Here is a 10,567-nt window from a genome sequence, read left to right as displayed (position 1 = left end):
TCTGGCAGCTTCTCCGCCGCCCTCGGGGCGCAGTGCGGCTCGTCTCGGACCGAAGCCCGGGCCGTCGCGGGCGGCCGGATCCGCGTCCTGCCTCAGCGCCCGGAGGACATGCGGGAGAGAGAATGAGCCAGAGGGACACGCTGGTGCATCTGTTTGCCGGGGGGGGGGGGGGGGGGGGGGGGTACGGTCCACGCGGGGCGCGTGGGCTCGTCGGGGCCGCGGGGCTGGGCAGGGGCCGAGGGCCGTGGCCTGAGTCGGGGCGAGAGGGCGGAGGGCGCCCGGTCCGCAGGATGAGGCGGAGCGGCCCAGGCGGGGAGGGTGGGAGGACGAAGCCGAGGAAGGACGTGAGGCTTTGGGCCTGCGGGGGCGGAGCGAGGCTGGGGCCCGATCTGCGGACCTGGGGAGCGGCGGGCCGGGCTGGGGTCAATGTGGGTCCCTGGGGCTAACGCGCTTCCACGCCGCGCGCCGTGGCCTAGCGGGTGTCCGGGTGCGGCCCGCGGGAGGAGGGTGGTTGTAGCTCTCCCGTAGGTTGCTTGGCTGGGAAAGTGTTGGGGCGGGGGCCCAGGACAAGATGGGCGGTGGGACCTCCTCCTCCTTCCCTTCTGGCCTTAGGGGCTACGAGGGCTCCTCAAGTCGCTCGGGCCCCACCACGGTCTCGAGCAGCGGATTTTCGGGCCACTCTGCAGGGTTGGGTCCTGGGGAAGGGGGAGCTTCTGGCACCAGGTAGGCTTTGGTATCCTCTCTGCGGGGCAGCTGTAAATTTCTAGCTCTTGGAAAGTTACCTTCCCTAGCTTCTCCAGGTTGGGAGACGCGGTGCAAAACCGCAGTGCCTCTGAGGTCAGATCCTTTTCCTGCAAACCTGCCCTCTGCTGCTCCGCTGCTTTTCCTTTGCTTGAGAAAGTATAGGGGAAGGGCGAGGTGAGACACTTTGGCGGTAGTTAGTGTGTGTGAGATTAGGACTGAGCCTGAAGTCATAGATTGCCAGTCTGACTGTGTTAGATTCAGGGAGTACTGACATGCTGGGGCTGCCAAGAGTGTACAAGGTCCCTGTGACGCTGAGAACAAAGAGTTCAGCAACATCCTGCATTGAGTCAGAGACCCTTATCAGAAGTTTATGTTTGAAATTCTCCACTGAGTAATACCCCCCCCCCCCCCGTAACTGCGCACGACCTCCCTAGCCAATGACTAACAGCCACATCAGCTTCTGTATGATGCTTGCTCATCCTAGATATCCACCCTATAAAAAGGAGCCATTTTAGAAGCTCGGGGCTGCAGTGCTCCAGTCTCTTCGGAGGCGTGGGTTGCCTGCAGTCCCTGCGCAGGTTTGGGGGGCTGCAGTGTTCCCTTGTGTGGGTTACCTGCATCCCTGTGCAGGTCTGCAATAAAACTTATAAAATTCACTTTGTGTCTGCATTGGCCTATCTCGCCAGGATGTAACAAATGGAGGCCCCAGCAAGATTGGCCATGTAAGACCCCTCCTCACGGAGTGGGCTGCAGCAGATGTTGGCAGCTGGCCAGCCTCCGGCAGTTGCCGTTTGAAACGGAATTTGGCTGATTTGAAACATTTGGAGTCTTGAGACTGTTTGGTAAGGAAGCTTCCTCTTTGAATATTTGGAAACAGAGCTCTGGTTAGAAAAGGGTGTAATAGAGCAGGCAGGACGCCACCTGATTTCTCCTCACCCAGTCGGGGAACGCAGGACGCTGCCTTCTCCCTTTGGTTTTGGTTTAGAAGTTTTGTTTGTTTTGTGTGCATATTTGTAGAAGTTTTGTTTGTTTTGTGTGCATATTTAGTTTGTTTGTCTGCTACTGGAATGGCCAACTTAAGAGCAGACTGGCCAAACCAAGGATTGCTAGACCCATAGAAAACATAGAGAGTCTAGCGTACTATCACCAGCACCCACCTGCAGGCAGGTGGCACGGTCAGTATGCAGCCCAGTATAGCAGCAGAGGTAGAGAAAGAAAAGGCAGCCAGGCTGCAGCTGGCTGCAGAAGAAGCGGCAGGCTCCCCTCACAGTTTCAGGCACTTGCCCCTCCCCCTTGGGCACCGGCTCAAGGGCTGAGCCACTGCTTAGTCAGGCAAAAGATAACAGTGCAGTAAGCTAGAGGTTATCATCACCTTGCTACAGCCCCCTGCCCTCCTCTGCTTTGGCTCCGGGGAATCCCCGCCTCCTATCTGGAGCTAGACCCGAGGATATTTAGGGAATACGGCCCCTTCTAAACCCACTGCCTTAGGGTTCTTTAAATACAGGATACCCAATTTTGCTCTCTTAGTCAAGCCCCTCAGTGAGATCTTCTGAGCATGGCTTTCAAGGTCTATAACGACCAAGGAAGTAACAGAAAAGGCAAATAAGGCCCAAAAGAAGTTGGGAAATACCAACTTTTGGCTCCAGCGCCCTAAGAGGCTTCATAGCTTTCATCAAGGCCCTGCTCCAGAGTGGAAAGAAAGGTCATTGAACTGAAGCCTGCCAGGCTTCCCGGCCCCACCGGTTGACACACCTATGCTGTGGAAAGAGGGACATGAGAAGGTAAGCTGCCCCCTTGCTCCATGGAGGGAGGGTTCAGTCTCTTCTAGCCCTGCTCCAGCTACCTGTGACCTGACCTTGCCCAGTGTGCTGGGAATTGCCACTGAAGGCCCAAGGACATCGTTCACGAGCCTAAGGTATTTCTTCCAAGTAGCAGATAAGCTAATAACACAAGGGCCATCTACTATGCCTTGCTTGAATATTTAAGTTTTATTTATCCCTCAAAGATCTCTACTGTGGGTATTGACAGTCTGATTTTATTGCTTTATTTAATGTTTAGTATCTCCTTTATTTCTCTTATCTCAATGCCCCATGCCTATTATAGGCTGGGACCTGCTGCTAATTCCAGCTAGAAGCAGTGGTCACTAGGACTTAAACTCTAACTGCAAAGTGTAGAAATGTAACACCCTTTCCCTAAGTACTTACAGGTTTTATAGGTTACTCAGCAAACTGTTCAAAGACTGTCCAAGAGGCACTTCTAGCAGTACACCACCCAAGGACTGACTCCCACATAGACGGGTCCAGACACCATGATCCTGACTACTCCCACTACTGCCAAGGTAGAAGGCATACCCGCCTGGGTCCACCGCAGCCAGCTGAAGCTTGCGGTCCCAGCAGAGACACCTTTGTGAACAGCGAAGACTGACCTCGCCAACCCTTGTAAGCTGACCCTGAGAAGGACCACATGCTCTGCTTCAGCCACAAACCAGAAGTTAACTGGTCCACGCATGGAGACTTTGGGGAGGGAGGGAAACTAAGGTAAAGGAAAGCCAAGTAAATCATCTTAAGGTTTGATGCATGTACTGCTATGAGTCATACAGAAAGGGAGAGTAAGTCCCTTGGCTGAGAGAGAAGCTACAAGGTAAATGAAAATTATATATGTGCTCATAGCTACCACTATAGAATAATCTGTGAATATTGGTCATGTGTCTAATAGGCTACTTATGAAAAGGACACCTCCAAAAAGCAATCTTTAAAAGAGGATTACTTAGTGCTAACTTAGTTCTTGCTGAAGGTTAAAGTTTTTAGGATATAAGAATTCTGATAAATTAGAAAGGAATTGTATGGTTTTGATAATAGAAGGTATAAGGTGTAGAGGTACTTTTGAAAAGAAAAGGAAAAGCAAGTTGTTATGAAGGCCAGTTATTTCTGGATAAGAAAGTGCATAAAAGTTGAAGGTTTATGTAAGTTGCAGAAGGTTTGTGTAAGTTGCAGAAGGTTTGTGTAAGTTGAAGGTTTATGTAAGTTGCAGAAGGTTTGTGCAAGTTGTAAGAAGTTAGTACAGAGAAGAAAAATGCAAGGCAGAAAGAAATTAGTGCGTAAAACTTGTAGTACTAAGGGCACACTATCAGCGTGCCAGCACATACTAGGGAGGACCCCTGACCTAATTAGCTTATAGCTACAGCTAAAGTAGAAAATTCTCATGAGCCCCAGCCTTATACCATTCTCCCCACTGATGAAGAATCAAGGATTTGATTTATGCCCAAAAGAGATGGGGGAATGTTAGATTCAGGGAGTACTGACATGCTGGGGCTGCCAAGAGTGTACAAGGTCCCTGTGACGCTGAGAACAAAGAGTTCAGCAACATCCTGCATTGAGTCAGAGACCCTTATCAGAAGTTTATGTTTGAAATTCTCCACTGAGTAATACCCCCCACCCCCGTAACTGCGCACGACCTCCCTAGCCAATGACTAACAGCCACATCAGCTTCTGTATGATGCTTGCTCATCCTAGATATCCACCCTATAAAAAGGAGCCATTTTAGAAGCTCGGGGCTGCAGTGCTCCAGTCTCTTCGGAGGCGTGGGTTGCCTGCAGTCCCTGCGCAGGTTTGGGGGGCTGCAGTCCCTGCGCAGGTTTGGGGGGCTGCAGTGCTCCAGTCTCTTCGGAGGCGTGGGTTGCCTGCAGTCCCTGCGCAGGTTTGGGGGGCTGCAGTGTTCCCCTGTGTGGGTTACCTGCATCCCTGTGCAGATCTGCAATAAAACTTATAAAATTCACTTTGTGTCTGCTGTGGCCTATCTCGCCAGGATGTAACAACTGTTAATTGATATATTGAGCCAGTTTGTTTACTCTCCTTTTAGGTTTATTCCTGCCAAATTATTTGGAGAATCGTAGCAATTTTTTTATTTTTATTTTTATTTTTCTGAAGCTGGAAACGGGGAGAGACAGTCAGACAGACTCCCGCATGCGCCCGACCGGGATCCACCCGGCACGCCCACCAGGGGCGACACTCTGCCCACCAGGGGGCGATGCTCTGCCCCTCCAGGGCATCGCTCTGCCGTGACCAGAGCCACTCTAGCGCCTGGGGCAGAGGCCAAGGAGCCATCCCCAGCGCCCGGGCCATCTTTGCTCCAATGGAGCCTTGGCTGTGGGAGGGGAAGAGAGAGACAGAGAGGAAGGAGGGAGTGGGGGTGGAGAAGCAAATGGGCGCTTCTCCTATGTGCCCTGGCCGGGAATCGAAAATCGAACCTGGGTCCCCCGCACGCCAGGCCGACGCTCTACAGCTGAGCCAACCGGCCAGGGCCGAGAATCGTAGCAATTTTAAGTTAAGGAACTATCTGTAGGATCATAAAGAATTATTAAAAAATGGCTACAGTGAATAATGCTGAGGCATTATTCTGCCTATATGACCATATAAAGTCTTATCCCCTTAGTTTGTTTTTAAATCTGTTTACAATGTCTTTACTTCAGTTGGATGTATGGAATCTTGCTAATGATGGAATTACTTTCCTTGGGTTGGCATATTCATTCAACAAACATTTACTGCACACCAATTATGAGCCAATCACTGTTCTGACATATAAAAATATCTTTTTAAACCCATGAGACTCAGTTTAGGCAAAGTTTGCTTTCCACATTGCTGATTCATTTACCAATATTTTTTTAAAATTTAATTTTAATGGGGTGACATTGATAAATCAGGGTACATATGGTCAGAGAAAATATCTCTAGGTTATTTTAACATTTGATTATGCTGCATTCCCATCACCCAAAGTCCAATTGTCTTCCTTCACCTTCTAACTGGTTTTCTTTGTGCCCCTCCCCTCCCCCAACTCCCTCCCTCTCTTCCCCACCACCTGGTAACCCCCACACTCTTGTCCATGTCTCAGAGTCTCATTTTTATGTCCCACTTCTGTATGGAATCATATAGTTCTTAGTTTTTTTCCGATTTACTTCTTTCACTCAGTATACTGTTATCAAGGTCCATCCATGTTATTGTAAATGATCCGATGTCATCATTTCTTATGGCTGAGTAGTATTCCATAGTATATATATATGTACCAAACCTTTTTAATACACTCGTCCACTGACGGACACTTGGGCTGTTTCCAGATCTTCGCTATTGTGAACAATGCTGCCATAAACATAGGGGTGCATTTCTTCTTTTCAAACAGTGCTATTGTGTTCTTGGGGTATATTCCTAAAAGTAGTATAGCTGGGTCAAAGGCAGTTCGATTTTTAATTTCTTGAGGAATCTCCACACTGTTTTCCACAGTGGCTGCACCAGTCTGCACTCCCACCAGCAGTGCAGGAAGGTTCCCTTTTCTCCACATCCTCACCAGCACTTATTGTGTTGTTTTGCTGATGAGTGCCATTCTGACTGGTGTGAGGTGATATCTCATTGTGGTTTTAATTTGCATTTCTCTAATGATTAGTGATGTTGAGCATTTTTTCATATGCCATTGGCCATTTGTATGTCCTCTTTGGAGAAGTGTCTATTCATTTCTTTCGCCCATTTTTTGATTGGATTGTTTGTCTTCCTGGTATTGAGTTTTACAAGTTCTTTGTAAATTTTGGTTATTAACCCCTTATCAGACATATTGTCAAATATATTCTCCCATTGTGTAGTTTGTCTTTTTATCTGTTCTTATTGTCTTTAGCTGTGCAGAAGTTTTTAGTTTGATATAGTCCCATTTGTTTATCCTGTCTTTTATTTCACTTGCCCATGGAGACAAATCGCTAAATATCATATATTGCTGTGAGAGATGTCAGAGAGCTTACTGCCTATGTTTTCTTCTAAGATGCTTATGATTTTATGGCTTACATTTAAGTCTTTTATCCATTTTGAATTTATTTTTGTGCATGGTGTAAGTTGGTGGTCTAGTTTCATTGTTTTGTAGGTAGCTGTCCAATTTTCCCAACACCATTTGTTAAAGAGGCTGTCTTTACTCCAATGTATGCTCTTACCTCCTTTGTCAAATATCAGTTGTCGATAAAAGTGTGGGTTTATTTCTGGGTTCTCAGTTCTGTTCCATTGATCTATATGGCTGTTCTTATGCCAGTACCAGGCTGTTTTGAGTACAATGGCCTTTGTAGTATGACTTCATATCGGAAGTGTGATACCTCCCACTTTATTCTTCCTTTTCAAGATTGCTGAGGCTATTCGTGTTCTCTTTTGGTCCCATATAAATTTTTGGAATATGTGTTCTATATCTTTGAAGTAAGTCATTGGTATTTTAATTGGTATTGCATTGAATTTATAAATTGCTTTGGGTAATATAGACATTTTAATGTTTATTCTTCCTAACCATGAGCATGGTATATGCTTCCACTTGTTTGTATCTTCCCTGATTTCTTTTATCAATGTTTTATAATTTTTCGAGTACAAGTCTTTAATCTCCCTGGTTAAATTTATTCCTAGGTACTTTATTTTTTTGGCTGCAGTGGTAAAGGGGATTGCTTCCTTAATTTTTTTATGACAGTTCATTGTTAGTGTATAAAAATGCCTCTGATTTCTGAGTATTAATATTATATTCTGCCACTTTACTGAATTCATTTATCAAGTCTAGTAGTTTTTTGACTGAGACTTTAGGGTTTTCTATGTACAATATCATATCATCTGCAAATAATGATAGTTTTACTTCTTTTCCAATTTGGATGCCTTTATTTCTTTTCCTTGTCTGATTGCTTGCGGCTAGAACTTCCAGAACTATGTTAAATAAGAGTGGTGAAAGGGGGCACCCTGCCTTGTTCCTGATCTTAAGGGGATTACTTTTAATTTTTGCCCATTGAGTATAATGTTGGCTGTGGGTTTGTCATAGATGGCTTTTATCATGTTGAGGTATGTTCCCTGTATTCCCACTTTGCTGAGAGTTTTGATCATGAACGAGTGCTGGATTTTATCAAACGATTTTTCTGCATCTATTAAAATTATCATGTGGTTTTTCTCCTTCCTTTTATTTATGTGATGAATCACATTGATTGATTTGCGAATATTGTACCAGCCTTGCCTCCCAAGAATAAATCCCACTTGATCATGGTGTATGATTTTTTTCATATATTGCTGGATCCGGTTTGCTAATATTTGTTGAGGATTTTAGCATCTAAATTCATCAAGAATATTGGCCTATAATTTTTTTTTCTTTGTGTTGTCTTTGCCTGGTTTTGGAATCAGAATTATACTCGCCTCATAAAAGGAGCTTGGAAGTCTTTCTTCCTCTTGAATTTTTTGAAATAGTTTGAGAAGGATAAGAGTTAGTTCTTTGAATATTTGGTAGAATTCACTTGTGAAGCCATCAGGCCCAGGACTTTTCTTTTTGGGAGTTTTTTGATAGCTGTTTCTATCTGATTTGTTGTAATTGGTCTGTTTAGGTTTTCTGATTCTTCCAGATTAATTTTTGGAAGACTGTATGTTTCAAGGAATTTGTCTATTTCATCTAAGTTGTCTAGTTTTTTGGCATACAGTTCTTCATAGTATTTTCTTACAATATTTTGTATTTCTGTTGTGTCAGTTGTTATTTCTCCACTCTCATTTCTAATTTTATTTATTTGAGTACTCTCTCTCTTTTTCTTGGTGAGTCTGGTTAAAGGTTCATCGATCTTGTTTACCTTTTCAAAGAACCAGCTCCTGGTTTCATTGATCCTCTGTATTGTTTCTTTAGCCTCTAGTCATTTATTTCTGCTCTGATCTTTATTATTTCCTTCCTTCTACTAGCTCTGGGCTTTGCTTGCTGTTCTTTTGCTAGTTCTTTTAGAATCAAGGTCAAGTTGTTTATTTGAGCTTTTTCTAGCTTCTTGAGGTATGCCTGTAATGCTATGAACTTCCCTCTCAGTACTGCTTTTGCTGTGTCCCATAAATTTTGAGTTGATGTATGCTCATTATTGTTTGTTTCTAGGAATTTTTAAATTTTTCTTTTATCTCATTGTTAACCCATTCATTATATAATAACATGCTATGTAGTTTCCAAGTGTTTGAGTATTTTTCGGTTTTTCTGTTGTGGTTGATTTCTAGTTTCATGCCATTGTGATCAGAGAAAGTGCTCGATATGATTTCAATTTTCTTAAATTTGTTGAGACCGCTTTTGTGCCCTAACATGTGGTCTATCCTAGAGAATGTACCATGAGCACTTGAAAAGAATGTATATTCTGCTGTTTTAGGGTGAAAGGTTCTGAAGATATCTATTAAATCGAGTTGATCTAGTATGTCCTTTAAGTCTGCTGTTTCCTTGTTAATTTTCTTTCTTGAGGATCTATCTAGTGATGTTAGTAGGATATTGAAATCCCCTTCTATTATAGTATTGCTGTTGATCTCGCCCTTTAAATCCATCAAAGTCTGCTTTATATATTTAGGTGCTCCTATATTAGGTGCGTAGATATTTATAACGGTTATATCTTCCTTTTGGATTGCTCCCTTTTTCATTATGTAGTGACCTTCTTTATCTCTTATCATAGTCTTTGTTTTAATCCATTTTGTCTGATATAAGTATTGCTACCCCAGCTTTTTTTTCATTTCCATTTGCATGAAATATTTTTTTTCATCCTTTTATCTTCAGTCTGTGTGCATCTTTTGTTCTAAAGTGTGTCTCTTGTAGACAGCATATGTATGGGTCCTGTTTCCTTATCCATGCAGCTACCCTATGTCTTTTGATTGGATCATTTAATCCATTTACATTTAAGGTTATTATTGATATGTAATTGTTTATTGCCATTTTATTCTTTAAAGCTATATTCCTCTTTTGTTCTATTCTTTTTCTCCTTTGATCTGTTCACAACAGGCCCCTTAGGATTTCTTGCAGCCTTGGTTTAGTTGTAGTGAATTCCTTGAGTTTTTTTTTATGTCTGGAAAGCTTTATATTTCTCCTTCAATTTTAACGATAGCCTTGCTGGATAAAGTAGTCTTGGTTGTAGGCTCTTGTTCTACATTACTTTGAATATTTCTTGCCATTCCCTTCTGGCCTCAAGTGTTCCTATTAAGAAGTCAGAAGTCATTTCTATGGGGGCTCCTTTGTAGGTGATAGTCTTTTTTTCTCTAGCAGCTTTTAATATTTTCTTTTTATCACTTAGCTTTGGTATTTTAATTATGATGTGTCTTTGTGTAGATTTCTTTGGGTTTCTCTTTAATGGAGTTCTCTGTGCTTCCTGAACTTGTGAGATGTTTTCCTGCCTTAATTGAGGGAAGTTTTCAGCTATGATATGTTTGAATAAAGTCTCTATCCCTTGTTCTTTCTCTTCTTCTTCAGGAACCCCTATTATGCGGATGTTATTTCTCTTCATGTTGTCACAGAGCTCTCTTAGAGTTTCCTCAGACTTCTTGAGTCTCTTTTCTTTTTTCTGCTCTGCTTCCATGCCTTCATTTATCTTGTCGTCTAACTCACTGATTTGATACTCAGCTTTACCCATCCTGCTTTTAATTCCTTCCATTTTGTTCTTCATTTTTGATATTGTATTTGTCATTTCTTTTTTTTAGTATTTTTCTGAGGTTGCAAATGGGGAGGCAGTCAGACAGACTCCCGCATGCGCCCAACCGGGATCCACCCGGCATGCCCACCAGGGGGCAATGCTTCGTCCCTCTGGGGCATTGCTCTGTCGCAATCAGAGCTATTCTAGCGCCTGAGGCAGAGGCCACAGAGCCATCCTCAGTGCCCGGGCAAACTTTGCTCCAATGGAGCCTCGGCTGCGGGAGGGGAAGAGAGAGACAGAGAGGAAGGAGAGGGGGAGGGGTGGTGAAGCAGATGGGTGCTTCTCCTGTGTACCCTGGCTGGGAATCAAACCCAGGACTCCCGCACTTCAGGCCGACGCTCTACCACTGAACCAACCGGCCAGGGC

The 10,567-nt window shown here is 44.1% G+C and overlaps 1 long non-coding RNA gene and 1 other non-coding gene across 2 annotated transcripts; one reads left to right on the top strand and one right to left on the bottom strand.

The window, feature by feature from the left end:
* The first annotated feature begins 548 nt into the window (after positions 1-548).
* LOC136382474 (uncharacterized) lies at positions 549-4,301 on the top strand. The gene is made up of 3 exons (XR_010747240.1): positions 549-3,281; positions 3,385-3,740; positions 3,778-4,301. It is a non-coding gene; the product is annotated as an uncharacterized lncRNA (long non-coding RNA).
* A 6,190-nt stretch (positions 4,302-10,491) lies between these two features.
* Positions 10,492-10,567, bottom strand: TRNAF-GAA (transfer RNA phenylalanine (anticodon GAA)). Its single transcript has one exon. It is a non-coding gene; the product is annotated as a tRNA-Phe (tRNA).

Source organism: Saccopteryx leptura, chromosome 10 (genome assembly GCF_036850995.1).
Source record: "Saccopteryx leptura isolate mSacLep1 chromosome 10, mSacLep1_pri_phased_curated, whole genome shotgun sequence".
In the NCBI taxonomy this organism is placed as follows: Eukaryota; Metazoa; Chordata; class Mammalia; order Chiroptera; family Emballonuridae; genus Saccopteryx; species Saccopteryx leptura.
Note: the sequence above shows the minus strand (reverse complement) of the source record. Positions and strands in the feature narration are given on the sequence as shown.